Here is a 16,730-nt window from a genome sequence, read left to right as displayed (position 1 = left end):
ATATTTTGTAATTTCTGACAAATGGTTTTGTACATATGGCCTTTGCACATATTGTTACCCCTGCAGAAAATATCCCTAACCTCGATATCACCTATCATTCCTCCAAGATCACTATCAAGTTTATGTATGAAGTATACTGTACAGATCAGAACACAAGGATGGTAAGTAACAAGTTATCCAAACACAAACTAGATCAGAGAAACACAAATTAAGTGATTTTGATAAATAAAGTTACTCACCTCAACCTCTGTACCTGACTTTACCCTCAACTCTTTCACAATTTTAATTCTCATTTTGGAAGAAAAATGCTTGAATATATTCTATGTCTTGAAACATCAGGCTTCTAGCCAGTGATTTTTGTTCTACTCTCCTTAAGTAATTGAATCAATCTGGATTTATCTTTAAGGTTTTGTATTTAAATCTGAGGCATGAGGAGAAAGAGAGTGAGGAGAGAGAGGGGGAGGTGGGAGGGAGAGAGAAAGAGGGAGATGGAGAGAAGAGACATGCAGGGTTAAGAAAACTAACAAGCAGTTTCACAAATTTCAGAATGAAGAAAATTCTGTTCTGAACTTCTAAGATGAAGGGATTGCTATTTATGAAGTACAGTTTTCTATAAAAATAAGCTCATATTGATTTTGATGACTTTTCTTTTTTATTCCCCAAGCATCTGGTGAATGTTGTTGTTGAGTTAAAGCTCGGTTCTTCCATGAAGACAAGAAACTCTAGTTCAGTGGGTGAGCCAGACCTCTTACCCGTCAAAAATTCTAACTCATCAATCTCAACAAACATTCATCAAAGGTTTGGTTGCGTGTTATTTTCCAATTTTTGTTCTGTATTTTCGGTTGAGATCCTACAAGGAGATAGATAGGCAAAACCTATCATGGTATTTATCAGACAATAAAATGTGGTTTTGCATTGTGAGAACATTTTATACTACTCTTAAGTTGTACCACTCTAGTGCTTGTCATGAATTGGTGCAATGCATTTTCCCCAGGAGTAGAACATATATTCTTGTAAAAAAAAATGTAGATATGTATTCAGAAATGTTTTAAAGAGTATCTTTGAGGTGATAGCACAATAGGCATTTCTCTACTCTAACACACACACAAAAATGACATACAACAAAAATATTAGGAAATACTTTAATTTTGAAACATGGTTATATGTTAGGAGAAAAATGTATTTTTCTTTTCCCTATGGGATGGGTGATGCATACATATAACTGCTATTTGTGAACTCTAAAGAAAGACCTTCAGAGATACTGAGGAAGAACAGAATTTAAATATCCCTGAGATAATTTCTTTTTCTCTTCACACTAGACTCCTGCAGCCCAAACACAGAGAATGTGCTTTGAACCATAGAGTGCTGACAGGGAAACCCACCACATCTCACATGAGATTCAGGAGTGTTCTCCCCTGATGTCCCTAGGGAATGAAAAAAAAAATCTAGTTTTATTATTTTTATTTTCTGCATTCTCAGATTCTCCAAGCCAGGGAAGCTCATAGGCACCTTAAACTAGAGAGTGGGACATTGGCCCAAAGGGATGGAATGAACTCTCTGATCATTTTTTCTACTCTCTCCTCCTTCCTGTGGCCTCAGATGCAGGTACATTTACAGGAAGTGCCTAGCAGAACCAAGGAAATAAAGGCTCAACTTTGTGGGTGAAGGACCCAAAGGGAAGGCCCAGGAGGAAATGCTTGCAGTAGTGGAAAGAATGTGAAAGACAACAGGTTCAGTAGAATGGATACCAAACAACTGGGTATGGACATCTAGAATCACTCGTGAGCTGTTGTTACATGATTCTGACCCCAAACAGCATTTATTACATTTATTAGAACTGACCTCTAGGATGGCCACCCTTCAGTTCTGAGATTGGCACATTCAGGAAACAGTTCTGAGTACATCTATGAGGGCTTTGAAAATAAAACTGACATTTAAACAAAAATTCTATTTCTTTTTTCATTCCCATTTTGAAGTTTTGCTACATCATGGCTTTGTAAGAATCAGTCCATTTCTTAGAATTTGTTAAATTTCCATATGTAGAGTTGTTTGTAGTATTCCTTTACAATTCTGTCATCTATGGGTTACAGTGATATCCTTTCTTTTATTACTAATACTTTTTCTTTTCCCTTTTATGTCAGTCTTCCTAGATATTTATCAGTTTATTTTTTGAAAAATAAAAAGAAAACAGCTTTTGATTCCATTGATTTTGTTCTGCATATTTCTGCTGTTATTCTATTGATTTCTTATTTTCATATTCATTACTTCTTCTGGTTTTGAGTTTACTTTTCCATCATTTTCTAATTTTTTAAGTGGGAAGTCTAAAATGTGGATGATAAATATTAATCTTCTGAGCAAAATAAGAATGCATTGTTATAAATTTTCATCTAAGCAGAGTTTTGCTGCATCTCATAAAATTTGGTTTTTTGTTCAACATTGTGCCTTTTGGGGTGTTGAACTGAGAAGTACAATTCCTGCCTGGGTGTCAGCTGGTGGCATCCTCTGTTTCCTTACTGTGGGTCTCTCCATGGACCAGTTCACAGAACCACAGAACAAATAAGCCAGAAAGCAGTAGATGCTGCACAAGACAAAACCCAGACCCTGTGGCCTAATCTCACAAGTCTCATCGCATGGCTTTTGCTGAATTCTGTGTCATAAAAACAAATCATTAGACTCAGCCCAGACTCAAGGGCAGGGGACTGCAGTAGGCGAAAATATCAGCAAGAAACAGTCGCTGGGAGACAGCTTGGAAAATGCCACCAAACACACAAACACAAACTGGAGACCAGAAGGCACCAAAACATGAGATGCTGAGGTCCCGGTAACTGCAAGTAACTTAACCAGGTAGATGGGCTTCTGTCCCTCAACATTCTACCAAAGACAGTGGTCTATTCTCTGCTGCAGTACACACAGGTACACACCCATGTAACAAATCCTGGAATTTCTGTTTTACTCTTCCAAGCTGCACTGGCAGCACGAGAAATACTGGCATTCATACTTGGTTTGCTTTCTGATTTCAGTTTTGAGAACTGGCTCAGCTGCACTTCCTCTCATTTGATACAAAGAGTATTTTCCGGACTATTTTTTTTCCTCCTTCCAAATCCTGAAGGTTCTGAGTCAGGAAAATCACACTGTACCCCTGGGACACAGGGAGCAGGACAGAGGTACTGAAATCCAAGCAACTTCAAGTCCTTTGGGCCAAACTACTTCCCCTGAGTCAGTGAGAGGGCTCCCCAGAGCCCTGGGATGGGAAGATTCCAAGCAGAGGAAGAATAGCTCCATCTATAGGTTTCCTTCTGTCAGATGCAGGACACATGCTGTGCTGTGGAACTGTTCTTAAGACAGGGTGGATTTTTTGCAGTTGCAATCTCATGGTCAAGATTCCTAATGTTCCCAGACAAAAGACATAAAGGCAAATAATATATCCCAAGTGCTCACTTCATGCCACAAACTGTGGGAAGGCTCTTTTTATGTTGATTCCATGAAGTACTCACTGTCACCCTGTGAGGTAGGCCTAGTTATTCCTACTTTAGAGATGAAGTATCTGAGGTTCTGAAGTTTTATAATTAGCCCCTCTGAACCAGCACAGGGCTGAGCCATGTTTCACATCATAGGTTTGTCTAAGATGAACTCTGCAGGAATTAACACTATTTAAGAAGACTGAAAAATGTGCGAGCAAATCACACCATGATGGAATTCCGTCTCTTCAGTAGACTTTGTGTATATTATTAATTTTGTGAAAATTGTGTTATGAACCAGAATACAAACAGAAATAAAGATGCCAGTATTAGGTTTATGAATGTACACAGGCCATTGGGAATGGCCAACTTGTAAACAAATGGTATACTAGGAGACAATAAGGACTAATCATGACCAAAGTACTCTAGAGGTACAGAAAGTTGGAAGAGGCTCATAGAAAGGTAAGTTTTGTTCAATAAAATAGTCCCTGAGACCTTTGACTCTTGCATTCTGGTGCAAATAAGATAGAAGTGCCAGATATCATTTGACTAAAATAATCTTAAGTGTATTTTAGGGAATAATTTATTTCTGATACTTCATGTTACTAAATTACTAAATGAATGAAGAAAAGTCCATGGCCATGGTTCTAATAATCACTTGAGAGGTGACTCACATGTTGATCTAAGGTAATTATGATTATACATCAGCTTATCCTAAGCAAATAACTCTGATAATATTTTTTTAAATATCTGATTAATCTCTAAATACAAGCCGATCTTAATATGCTAATTTGATGTAAATTGTTTAGTAAAAATAAATACAAACATCTGTAACGATAATGGAAGCTGAACTTACTGTGATTATTTATTACTTCCTGTTTTTAAACATGTTCATTATTACAGCTCAGATAAAACCCCATTCAGTTTTCAGAGACGTTCTGTTAGCCTTATCAATACCAACTGAGCAGATACTCCCTGTGAAATGGGCCATTTTGAGCATATTTACTGTTTACTGCTGGATATATGTAATGACTTGCTTCTGGAACAGATAACTGGGTGGCTGGCCACAGAGAGCAAAAGGTTTCATAGGAAGTAAAATAAAAAGGTAATTGAGCAAAGGAGGCTTAAAGTCAGTATCAATAAAACACTCATAGAAGAATGAAAGCTTAAACACCTTTCCACAGCCTCAAGGTAAATCTGTTCTTCAAGAAAATCATTACAGTTTGAACCAGTTGGAATTAGCCACTTGCTTTTCTGAACTTTCCCAGCAGACTTCTTAGAACAGGCACATAGTCTTGCCAGTTCCTCTGTTCTGCATCTTTCCAGGGTCTCAATTTAGACTCTTGGTGGGAAGAAAAATAAAAGATACTTAGGTTCTCTCCTCTGAAGTGTGGATTTCATCTGATATATGGGAAGATAATATCCCCTGTTTAAAGAACATTTACCAATCCCTTTCAATATCAGATAAAAAATTTAGGTCCAACTATAATTACATACATTATTAACCACACCAAACATAGATGAACATTATGTATGAATTAGGAAGATCCTTTGACTCCATTTTTCAGCAGTTATGACTCAAAAGTCTTCTCTTCTGTTGTGCCAGCATCCTTTTGTTGCCCAAGTCTCCATTTACAACAAAGTCTGTATCCCAACTTTTTTCCCTTGCTCTGCCTAATTTCTAAAAGAGCAATATGGTAGTATTGGAGTCATATGGAAAACATCTCCATTATATATTATTTGTGTAAAATTTCAGAAGTTAAAATTTGTCTTGAAATAAAATTTACCCATCTATAAATCAATATGCTATTGGCCTAATTCATAAGGTGTGGGACTTTGAATTCTTAGCTTGGCGCTTATACAGAACCTGCCTTGTATCATGCACTAGATTATGAAAAAAATTCCACAAATGCATATATGAAATGAATTATCTCTAATATATGATTCTATGGATGCCAGGAAGAACTAGGATGTGCTCAGTTGAAATGCTCTTTTGAATGGGGCATTATAACTCTCATTATTTGGTCCTGGAGACTGAGGCTTACAGAGATTATGTTATTGGCTCCTATCAATTAATAATAGGTCATAATTTGAACCCAGGTCTTAATCGACTTTTTCCTGTTTCATATTGAACTGCGTGCTATTAAATTTCAACTCTCAGATGAGCTTCAAATTAAGCTTTGAATTTGAAAGTCTAAGAAAAACATATAGTATAGTAATTGCAGAAAATGGAATACTATTATAACATACTTTTTACTTTGTAGTGCAACTTATTTTGTTTTGCTGTTTTTGTTACACATAGAAAGGAAATTATATCCAAGGAAGTATCCTATTTTCACATCCTGATAACTTAAACTCAAATGTAGGCATTGCTCACAAAGGCACTCATGAAAAATGACAAAAACTAGAAAATGTACAGATCTCTTCAGCTATATATAGATGTCCGTGAAATGAGACAATTGCTGAAGATTTCAGTATTTCAGGCTCTTTCCTATTCTTTATATTTTTCTTTCTTCTCTTGACCAAATAAGTTGACCTGCTTGTTCAATGTTAGACATGACTACAGTTAGCATGGGGCACCATAATAATTCTTTTAGTCTACTCTCAATGTCTTGCAATCACCTAGCAATATGTGTTGCAATTAATTCATTACCTTCATTCTCCTATCTGACCTTTCCTTCAACAAAGTTAATACACACTTTAAAGTAGACTCATAATTTAACCCCGAGCCTACCCTCAACTGCAAATGAAGCACATTTTCTCCTAGATAAAAGCACTCCAAATATTATTTTGCAAGAACTTCCACTATATGGCCCAGAATAGGTTGCCTTAAAAATTTTAAAGTATATTATGGGCATCTTTAAAGGTATCTTCTGTCAACCATCCTTTAGAAATGACATGCATGCATATTTTGTGTAGTATTAGGAACTAAGTTAGATATTTGACTCATGCTGTTTTACTTAACCTTCAACATACCCATAGTGAAATGTTGATTTTTGTAGCCATTCTATAGACAATGGTGAGAGAATTTAAGTCACCTGGTTGGTACAGCAGAACCCCTGCCCATAACTACACAATATTCACTGTTCTAGCGTTAACAGGGCCCTACTAATTCTTTCCACCTGGATTTTTTTTTTCCTTCTCAATCTGTTGGCCGAAAAGAAGAACCAGGGAGTTAATGGTCTCAGGAGTATTCTCAGACATTAGCCAATGAAAATTGGGCAGAAAACATCTAGTTTCTTTGCCTCTCTGGTTGGACAACTCTGCAGCATATTCCACATACTCTATCAGAGCTCTCCAGTGGGACCAAGCCTCAGTTTCCCAAAGCTGGAGCCTGTGAATTAATATATTTTTGCTGACTTCTTATCCATCCCTGTCTTTCTTGCTCACTACCCTACGGATCTTTTTGGGGAATCCCTCCACTTTTTTTTTTAAACAAACATTTTAGTGTTTGCCTCTACTTTATCTGAGACTAACACTAAAAAATAGAACTCAGGTATAAATCAGAGTCTGCCTGTCTGCAATGTCCACACCCATACCCTCACTTTCTATGGTGGTCCAATTCAAATTTAGCCAGCTTGTTCTTAGCACAGGTGCCTCTCCCCCAGCACAAAACATGTACTCACAATAAATTCTGCCCCTTATCATGAGGAGATGGCATCTCAGAATTACATTTTTTAAAAAAATGAGCTTGGGCTAGATATTCATCCTTAAAAGTGGAAGGAAAGCTGCCTTCCCTGGAGCAGACGGAGAAAGCTTATCTTTTGAAGTTGCTAAAGTGACATGCTTCTGGTTCCCAATTTCTCATTTCCTTAGGTGCCTCTATGAAGAGGCACTCAGATGTGTGCCAACACAGCCAGAGCTCCTCTCTGTTGTGCACTGAAGCCTGTAACACAGAGGAAATGGGCCTCCTGGCCCATTTAAGTAAGCACCAAGCCAGCAACAATGGAATTTGGCTAATATGGCTATAGGAGCAACCAATGAAAGTCAGTATGGCTTTTAAGCTCTATGAGATTCTATAGCTCTCTAGACGCTCTATGGCAAAATACAGACCATAGGCCTTCAGAGATAGAAATAGATAAAATAGAAATATAAAGTATATGGGGGTTGTTTTCTCTTAGTTATTCAGGACTGAGGGACTGCTCTCACAATTTTTGTTTTGTTTTGTTGTATTTTTTCCCAGGTTGCATTTGAAAACCATCTTCAGAGCATATTGAAAGAATAGATTGAATTTTTTATATACCCTAGAGATTAGTGCTCTAAAAAACAAATAACCCCATAAACAAATGGGCCAAGGACCTGAAGAGACTCTTCTCAGAAGGTGATACACAATCAATCAACAAATATATGAAAAAATGTTCATCATCTCTAGCAATTAAAGAAATGCAAATCAAAACTACTCTAAGATATCTTCCCACCCCAGTCAGAATGACAGCTATTAGGAAGACAAACAATAATAAGTGTTGGTGAGGATGTGAGGAAAAAGGTACACTCTTACATTGCTAGTGGGACTGCAGATTGGTGCAACCAACATGGAAAGCAGTATGGAGATTCCTTGGAAATCTGGGAATGGAACCACCATTTGACCCAGCTACCCTTCTCCAAAAGACTTCTCCCAAAAGACTTAAAAACAGCATACTACAGGGACATAGCCACATCAATGTTTATAGCAGCACAATTTACTATAGCTAAACTGTGGAGTCAACCTACATGCCCTTCAGTGGATGAATAGGTAAAAAAAAAAGTTGCTTATATACACAATGGAATTTTACTGAGTAATAAAAAAGAATAAAATCGTGGTATTTGCAGGTATATGTATGGCATTGGAGAAGATAATGCTAACTGAAGTTAGCCAATCCCCAAAAAGCAAATGCTCAATGGTTTCTCTGATATAAGGAGGTTGACTCATAGTGGGGTAGGGAGGGGGAGCATGAGAGGAATAGATAAATTTTAGATAGGGCAGAGGGGTGGGAAGGAGAGAATCGGAGGGGGCAGGGGATTAGAAAGGATGGTGGAATGTGATAGACATCATTATCCAAAGTAGATGTATGAAGACACAAATTGGTTTCAACATACTTTATATAAGATCAGAAATATGAAAAATTGTGCTGTATACATGTAATAAGAATTGTAATGCATTCTGCTTTCATTTATGTTTTAATCAATAAAAAGAAAACATACTGAAGAACAGCAGTTAATAAAAGTGACTCTTAAGAATACCTGTATCTTTAGTGTATATTTGTCAAATATCGAATCGGTATGGGCTATAGTGGTAAACATGGATTTTGCTTTGTTTTGGCTTTTTTCATGTGAAGGGAAAAAAAAATGTAGAAAGTGAGTTTCCGTTTCCAGATTGAGGGTCAGGAAGCTGGTTTAGGTGAATGGTAGAACAAAGATATATGAACCCACTTTGGAAATAATGGGTTGTATTGGCAAAATGTCTTGGATTCATTTTCAAAAAGATTTGAAAAGCAGAAGTAAAGGGTAAAACTTGCACAGGGCCCAGTGGTGCACACCTATAATCCCAGCAACTCTGGAGGCTGAGGAAGAGGATTGTAAATTCCAGGTGAGTCTCAGCAACTTAGTGAGGCCCTAAGCAACTTAGACCGTGTCTCAAAATTAAAATAAAATAAAATTAGAAGGACTGGGGATTTGGTTCACTGGTTAAGCACCCTTGGGTTTAATCCCAATACCGAAAAAAAAAAAGTAAAAAGTAAAAGGATAATTATCTAGAACAAAAGGTCCAAGATTCAAATTCTGACAATGTCACATATGTTGAAACTGTGTGACAATATCTCCTAACCTCTCCCTGTTTCCTTTCTTATTTGAAAACAGAGATGATAATACTTACCTCACAAGTAAAATGCTCTAACAAATTAAATGGCTCAAGAGATCCTCTTCCTTTTATTTCTTTTCCCTGTGGAGAATCAGATTCCTTTATTGCTTAAGCTATAATTATAATTATTATCAATCCTAATTGTAATGAAGTTAATAGTTTATATTGTATAATATACTTTCATCTAGACTATAGGAAATATTTTATTCTGTGTGAAAAAACACAGACACAGAATTTTAAGAGAGGAAATATTGTTATAATTTGAGCATATACTTAAAGATCTCAAAAAATGTTACAATCTTCTCAACGGATCTGGCCAAATTGGAAATTGGAAAGTTATCTGATAGCAATGGAGTGGTTATGGAAATTTTTTAGTAAAGGTAACTCTAAGAATAAAGACAGTCAGGCAAATAAGACATACTTAGGAATGACCATAAAATTTGATATGAAATTTGATATGGCTTGAATGTACCTTTACATTGATTTTCCTGATTTTAGAGATAACAGGAATGTACAATTGTGAAAAATGAAAATTCAAAAAGAAAATGAAATTTCATATTTTTACTTTTTCTGTGAAAGAATTTTTGTGCTATTACACACATATTTTATGTAGTTTATGTTGCACTTTATAATAAAGCATATTTTTCAAATTAAAGGATCAATTCCTTTTTCTAAATCAGGAGGGAACTTCCCAAGTCACAAAAACTATACTTTTGATTTCTAGGATCTTTCACAATAACTTAAAGAAGTGAAATATTTTTGTTGAAATAATTTTTCACTGCAAATTGTCACAATGCAAGTAATGTTTTACATTTATAGCTATTAACTATTTTATAAAGTTATTAGTTATGAGATGAGTGTACACACACACACACATACACACACACATGCTCATAAAATCCTAAGGCCATTCTCTGTTGAAAATTTTCTTGATTCTAGTATTTAATAATAATATCTATCATTATCGCATTTCTTTAAAAATTTCTTTTGGTTCTTTAAAATAGGCTCCCAGAGGTAGAAATAGAGGTGCACATCTAGATAGAACCTACCTATAGTGATGTATGCACTTGCACAAGTATGATGTAGTGCCAGTTTTTGCAGTCTTTAATATTTTATCATGATGTTTTTATTATAGTTATTGTTGTAACTGCCATGAGTCCTAAGAAGCACTTCCGGCTAGATGTTCAGTGTTCATAATAGTTATTTCTTTTTATCTCTAGAGATCAGTAAAACTACTTGACCTCCTTGTGGCTTCAATACCAGATCCTTCATGAACTGAAAATCCTGGGTCAACAATGCTCTCATGATCTTCACTCCTAACTTCAGGAATCCCATAGACACTAGGAATAGTCCTTTCTGAAGAACTCTTCTATTGCACACAAATTTTGTGATAGATTTCTTTTACTGTATGCTGGAAGCTGAGAACACTAAGGTTTAGACATTTAACTTCTTAAAACATTTCAGTCTAATTGTTGACATACAGAATGATTTCTGGACGAAATTTCTGAATATAATAATATAATCCTGTGTTCTAGCTTTGATTCTGTCAGTGAATAAGTGTGTGAACTTGGCCAAGTCTCTCTGTCTCAATAAGCCTCAACTTTCACACCTGGGTTATGTGAATAATTCACAGTGATGCCCTTGTGAGGTTTAGTGAACATGTTCAATTTCATTCTGCAGTTCCGAATCTTTTAGTTTTCTGATTTAAAAAAAAAAAAAACTTTTAACATACAATTGTATATTTAATCATAGTTCAACACATTTTTTAAAAAATTTCACATTTTTTAAAATAGATAATTTATTGCAAACAACAAATTTCACCATTATGTACAATGATAATGCATTACTAAAAAAAATGGGCCAAAAAATAAAATTCATTGCAATACTCTTTTAATTGGGAAAGAATCCTGAGCAATTAGAAATTTAAATATTCAACAATTTTCATTTCCAATTATCTACAGAGACTAAGGAATTTAATTTTAACTTGAATTGTCATAATAAATTTAACCTTAAGCTTAAATTCAATATTTAACTTACCTTTAAGATAAGTAGCATAAACACACATTTGTTTATATATAGAAATTAGAATTTCATAGTAGAAGCTGGACAGGATATTTTACTGGTCTTGGTATTAGGTGTACTTATGGGAATGGAAGGAAGGTATTTTTAGAAGAAAAACTCCTTAGTAGCATTGTATTTAAATGACTATAATTAGAAAACTTCATTAAATAATTAAATTACATTTCCCAAGACAAACTGCATGAAAAGAAATAAAAAAATTAAGGGACAGATATTAGTCCCTAATAAATCAATAGCAAATAAATGTAATTAAAGCAATAATGACATCTTTTTAACTGTGTTTATGTGCATGAGGGTGCAGACATGTGTGTGCAAATAGAACAGTCCACTTCACATTCAGTGAGTTTGCTGAAAAGGCTTTCAGCATGGAACCCTCACTCCCTGGACGAGGCTGCTACACACAGGCTTTGGAAACCACTCTGGTAGCTTGACAAGGTAGTCACCACTGAGGTTCCTGTTAAAACCCTGCTGCCCCATGAAATGGAGCACTTGTGTTGCAAAGGCAGATATTTGACACTAGAATGAAAAGATCCTCCAGGCAGATGATTCAACACCAATTTACCACAGACCAATATGCTTGGTGCTGAAGGCTGCAGAGATGAAGAGCTTCCCATTCCTGCAATGAGCTAATAATTACTCAGAAGATTCAGATGCAATAAGGCAAGGGCTGTGGTTAAGAAGCCAGGAAGACGAATTGTGTAACTTTGATCATTTTCTCTCTTTCAAAACCTCAGTTTTACCAAAACAAAAAAAAAACTCACAAGCATTCATACAGCCCATCTTACTCAGCAGGTGCACAGAACACTGTCTAAATCTGTGTTTCTGGTACAGGTTCCAGAACAAGGGTTAAGTAGCACCATTTAAAGAGAAATGCTGTATTCCCTGCTTCATTTACCAGAAAAACTGCAATCATTATGCATATTAGTTTATAAAAATAAAAAAAAAGCAGCTGATTTTCCCAGGACCTCTCAGATACATAGAGCATTGAATCTCTGATAACTTAGCCTTCAGAAACACAGTGTATCCTAAGGCTGACTCAGGTAATGGCAAGTGGCTTTATTGACCATGAGAGTTAAATCCCGAGAAAGATGTGTATTGAACTGGGTGTTTCCTAACCATGTGGTGAAATCAACCAACAAACATCAACAAAACATTAAAGGAATGCCAAAATGGCTGAAAAATTTAAAGATTAATTCTTCATCTCATCCATTACATAGTTGTGGAATGATGTGAAAGCCATGTGACCACCCTCATCAGTTTATCTTAAAATGGGGCATAATTCACCTTTTCATTGAATTAGTGTGCCTATTAAGTGAGATAATCTCAATTAAAACCATTTTATGAATAATAATGTACATAGAAATAATTGTTTTATTTAGCATTGAATCTGGCACATAATGGGTACTCAGAAGATTTATTAATATGTTAATAAATTTACTAAATTCTTTAAACAAAAAGTCCTTCAATTCTTACTTTCAACAAGCAATTTTAATTTAGAATACAGGCACAAGAATATTTAATTTACTGATTCCTATTTGGTGCTAGCGGAATTAGTCCCTTCTAAGTCCTTGACTAGAAATTCAACTTGGAAACACATCAAGGATAAAAGTAATTTAGTAATTAATAAAACATTACATGAAATTTAATTTTTATGTAAAAACAGATTTTAATAAACCTGTAATTGAAAAATCATAGAATAGTAACACTAGAGGAAAAATCTTCCCACTAATTTCTTTATACTACTGAAAAAGGAAGAGGACATCCAGGTGACATAGATGAGTATTACATGGTGAGAGAAAATAACTTGAACACTCTGTCAGGGAATGGTGTTTCTGGGCTAAAGAACATATCTGTTACAAGAAAATGATTCCTTCAATTGCCATCTCCATCTGTGTTTCTGATAGACAGGAAAATTATATGGAATCAAGAATCCACTTTTTATTTCAATTTTTAATATCATCTGTACATGTTTCTGAAAGAAACTATTGTAGTCTGGTGAGAAGTTTATAGCACTATAAACTTTGTGGAATACTAATTGTGCTCCAAGCATGCTAATTGTTTTTCACACCATATGCTCTTCAGTTCTCCTTAGTCTATAGTGGCATACCTATTATTAGTAGGATTGCCTTATAATTAAATGAGCAGATAATGTAAATCATAATTCAAAGCATTTTAAGTAGCATGCCTAACACTACCTTATGGTAGAATGTAGGACCAGATAGTGAGGATGCTGCCTTGTTTCCCAGCATGCACTTGGAATTACTAGTCCATGACTAAGAAAGGAACTAAAATGTAGGACTGTGTTGTTGTTAAATCAGGTTCAAGTCAGAGGAGGAAGGACAGAAATGGACACAGAACTACAGCATGTTGCTAAGAAAATTCTGTTGGCAAACCAAGTGTCATAGAGTCCAGGATCATAAAGTCAATTTTCTGCAGCCATCATTTTCTTGACCAGTCTGGATAGTGGAAAAGAGACCTCAGAATCAGACATAACCTTTCTATATTCACATGGGAATACATCACAAAGTAAATTCCATATCTTATATGGAAAAAAAGATTAAAATATTTATTTATTTATTTGTTTATTTATTTATTTATTTTAAAGAAAAAGACTTCAGACGTTTCGCTATGCCTACTTTATGGGTAGAACAGAAAGTTTTCAGAGCTTACTGTAATTGTCCAGCAATTTTAATGCATTTCCCTGAGAAAAAGTAAATGATTAATTGGATCTTTCTTCAGAAATTGTAGGGAAAGGTGCTTTGAGGGATTTTCATGTTAATAATTCTATGATTCTCCAAAATGTGCAACAATTCAAAGTTGAAAAACTTGAACAAGTTTCTTACTTATAATATTTGGGACCCAGTGCTCAGGTACTCAGGTAAGAATGATAATTCCTCTTGAAAACTAACCAGGAAAAAGAAAGAATGTACATAATGATCCAGTTATTCATGACCCCAGCTCCACCATTTACCTGGGGGTATATACTCTATTGAAGTACGAGATGTGGAACAGAAAAAAATTATTCAGGTCCTACTTTGCTGTAGGCAAAGCTTATCTCATCTAGAAATTCTGTGTCCTAGGACACTGACTTTAAAGATCTTTTGAACACATATGTTGTTGTTTGTTGAGATACTTATTGTAAAAACCTTACCCTAAAATGAAGACCTTTCTTCCCTTCGTGTATGCATGTGAGTGTATGGGAGTATGTATGCACTTGCTAATAGCCAGTGTTATTCCCACAGCAGAGGAAGTTTCAAAAAATTACCCACCTGTGATTATCAGAACTGCTTCTATAATGACTCTATTTAGATCCACACACTTCTTCAATTACCCGAAACCCTTGTCTTCTACAAATTTTCCCAGATTTCACACTCTTGACTGGAAATGATCTTTTCTTTCGATCATTTCAATCATATTTACATAGATTTCAGTCAATTCTTAGTTTCTCCTTGTGCAGTTAAGTTCACATTTCAACTCTAGTGTTTAAAGCTTTCCCCAGAAAACGAGTTCTGGCTGACGGCTGCAGTGGTTATACATTGTACACAAACACAAATTTCTGGACGCTAAAGTTTGTTCTGCTCCATACTATCTTTTTTCCATGTTACATCACAGCCCCTGTAAGGTTTCCCATTCTCTATCTCTGTGTTTCAGCACTCATTTTGATCTCTGTTTTTTTTTTTTTTTTTTTTTTTTTTTGTGCATCACTATTCATCCCTGAATCCTTAAAAGAGAGAGAGGAGTTTGTAAGTTCAGCATTATTTTTCAAATTGTCCATAGTCTCCAGTATTTTAGTGATTAGTTCTACAAGTATTGCTTGTGCTCCATTTTCAGCATCTTTATTGCAATCAGTCATATCTTTGGAATTTTCATTTAACTGCTTAACATCCATGTCAGAGACTGCTTAAAAAGAGAGAGAGAGGGGTGGGGAAATTGACTCTTGGTAGGCAAAACAGAATTAGAAAAGATTAGCCAATGGCACCCAGTTTTAACACCTTTCAAATATGCAAAATTGTGCATGCAAAGTCTCAAAGCTCAGAGCACATACACCAGCAATAATTTCATGGAAGCAAGCCCTGGCTAATATGTGCAGAATCTTACTTTATCAAACTGTCTTCATGTAATTAGTCTGTCTGCAATGCCTGGTGTATAAATTAAGCATCTAATTTATCTTGACTGGCCTCCAGATCACTTGATCAGTCTATTCTGCCTCTGTGGCTCTTTAGTGAATGCCAAATGTTGTGAAGGACCCTCTAGCAACAGAGTGAAAAGAAGCAGAAACTGTCTCTGAGGTCACAGGCAATTTCAAATTTACCCATCACTGACACTCGGGCAGAATGTGTGCCATTCCTCCCAATGACAGCGATCTTCCGGGTGGGCATAATTGGTGTCTCTAGTGGCAGGTTACTTTGTATCATGACTGGTAAATAATAAATAACTACAACTGAAGCTGTAAAGTCAGGTTTACTAAATGAAATCAAATTAAAAGTAAATTAGACTTTCTTCTCCATTCAATACCATTTCTCATAAGCCACTTATCAATACAACCGCAATCTGTACAAGTGTAAGACAACTTACACAGCTATTCAATCCTGATAAAAACAAAATAATTCCTGTAGCCATAATCATTCCTCAAGAGCATTTAATTTGTTGGCTCTTGCATTATTGCTATCAAAACCAGCTTTATTGGAATACATAAATCTCTTTGATTTAAGGGTACTTTATCTCTGTTTTTCTCAGATGAATTTGAAATGATGCAGAGTTAAATTTTTATGGAGTGATTTCTGGGGAGAAAGGCTCACATAATTTTCAGCGTGGGACATTGTGTTCTGCTGACAACCCAGAAAGTTTGAAGAAAATGTTTAGCAGTCACTGGATACTTTTGTCAGATTGTATTCTTTCTTCCATAGTGGTGAGTGCACACACAGGACCATGATGATTCACTTTTGTATGAGAGAAGGATATCCAGTATGGAAGTGTGACCTCTCTTTTGACTAGGAGAAGGAATACACAATGGAACATCCAAAGACCTGGCTTCCGAAAATAAAACCTTCAGACCATCACTTCCTAACTTCCCATTCACTACTGAGAATTCCCTCTGCCTTCAGAAACAACACATGCTAGTCCATGGCTACCGTGTTTTGTGTTGAGTTTATGGCAAGTTCTCTCTTTTTGCCCCCCTCTCCTAGAGGAGGTATGACTCCAAGCGACACATTGGGGACTCCATGGCTCTTCCAGATCATGGGGGCTTGCATACATTATGTCTTAACTCTAGTTTCATCTTCTTTATATTAGCATAGAAATCACATGTGGGTTTTTTTGTTGTTTTTTTTTTTTTTAGAAAAGTTTTTCTTTAATTT

This window comes from Urocitellus parryii, chromosome 15, assembly GCF_045843805.1.
Source record: "Urocitellus parryii isolate mUroPar1 chromosome 15, mUroPar1.hap1, whole genome shotgun sequence".
NCBI lineage: Eukaryota > Metazoa > Chordata > Mammalia > Rodentia > Sciuridae > Urocitellus > Urocitellus parryii.
The sequence above is the reverse complement of the archived record's forward strand: the minus strand, read 5'-3'. Positions refer to the sequence as shown.